Here is a 1,723-nt window from a genome sequence, read left to right as displayed (position 1 = left end):
TTCTTTAGCAAGGCAGTGATCGTCTTGGAGGTGTGTTTGGGGTCGTTATCATGTTATCATGAAATACTGCCCCGCGGCCCAGTCTCTGAAGGGAGGGGATCATGCTCTGCTTCAGTATGTCACAGTACATGTTGGCATTCATGGTTCCCTCAATGAACTGTAGCTCCCCAGTGCCGGCAGCACTTATGCAGCCCCAGACCATGATGCTCCCACCACCATGCTTGACTGTAGGCAAGACACACTTGTCTTTGTACTCCTCACCTGATTACCGCCACACACGCTTGACAACATCTGAACCAAATAAGTTTATCTTGGTCTCATCAGACAAGAACAGGTAAGGATTAATTGTCAGTGAGGTTAATCCTTACCTGTTCCTCCTTATGGAGAAACAGAAATGATGAATGGAGTTGGTTTTTTGTACATATTTTCTGTTTTGCCTTTCAAAACCAGAAATAAAAACATTTTTTATTGAATACATTTGATGATATTTTTGCACCTTCAAAAATCCCCATCCTTTCTTCCTATTGTTTCCAACCTCTGGATATGACGCTGAGCACGTGCACTCAATTTCTTTGGTCGACTATGGTGAGGCCTGTTTTGAGTGGAACCTGTCCTGTTAAACCGCTGTGTGGTCTTGGCTACCATGCTGCAGCTTAGTTTCAGGGTCTTGGCAATCTTCGTATAACCTAGGCCATCTTTATGTAGAGCAACAATTATTTTTTTCAGAGAGTTCTTGCCATGAGGTGCCATGTTGAACTTCCAGTGACCAGATTGAGAGCGATAACACCAAATTGAATACACCTGCTCCCCATTCACACCTGAGACCTTGTAACACTAACGAGTCACATGACACCGGGGAGGGGAAATAGCTAATTGGGCCCAATTTGGACATTTTCACTTAGGGGTGTACTCACTTTTGTTGCCAACGGTTTAGACATTAATGCTGTGTGTTGAGTTATTTTGAGGGGATAGCAAATTTACACTGTTATACAAGCTGTACACTCACTACTTTACATTGTAGCAAAGTGTCATTTCTTCAGTGTTGTCACATGAAAAGATAGAATAAAATATTTACAAAAATGTGAGGGGTGTACTCACTTTTGTGAGATACTGTATATGCATGGGCCTATTTCAGATAGCTTAACAATTTTTGTTGAGATTGTTTGGTCTGTTCACTGTCAAACGGGTCTGAGCCCCAGTAGCCACCTCTGACTCAGTACACATCTACCCTACCGGAAGTATTGATCGTCAACACATCGGTAGATGGACACCATCACATACTTGTTTAGGTTGATCATTTCACAAAGTTTGTGGTAGAAGTGTTGACCCGCAAACAGAATACCACCCAGATGGTGTGACAGCATTTTGCCTTCCTTATGGCTGGCCACAGAAGTTACAATCAGAACAGGCACCCTGTTTCCAAAGTGAATTCTTTCAGGAATTGTATAACTTACTAGGCATTGAGAAATCACACACCACTCTGTGCCACCCGCAAGGTAATGGGACCTGCAAGAGGTGCTCAACCATACCTTGATACAGCTGTTGAGAGGCTTTGTTTGCAAGAAACAGAGAAGGATCCACTACATGGTAGAAGTGGTCTGGAAAAACTCAGTGACAAGTCGCTTACCCTACCATTATATGTTTGGCTGGTCTCTTAGAGGACCCACGGTCCTCACAGAAGACCTGGAGAACACTTAGACCTCTTGGATTCAGGAGTAGAAGC

The 1,723-nt window shown here is 43.5% G+C and overlaps 1 pseudogene; it reads left to right on the top strand.

Annotated features, from left to right (window-relative positions):
* Positions 1-345: 345 nt before the first annotated feature.
* Positions 346-469, top strand: LOC141135753 (U8 small nucleolar RNA; annotated as a pseudogene).
* The last annotated feature ends 1,254 nt before the right edge of the window (positions 470-1,723 follow it).

This window comes from Aquarana catesbeiana, linkage group LG03, assembly GCF_042186555.1.
Source record: "Aquarana catesbeiana isolate 2022-GZ linkage group LG03, ASM4218655v1, whole genome shotgun sequence".
Taxonomy (NCBI): Eukaryota; Metazoa; Chordata; class Amphibia; order Anura; family Ranidae; genus Aquarana; species Aquarana catesbeiana.
This window is presented reverse-complemented; position numbering and strand designations above follow the sequence as displayed.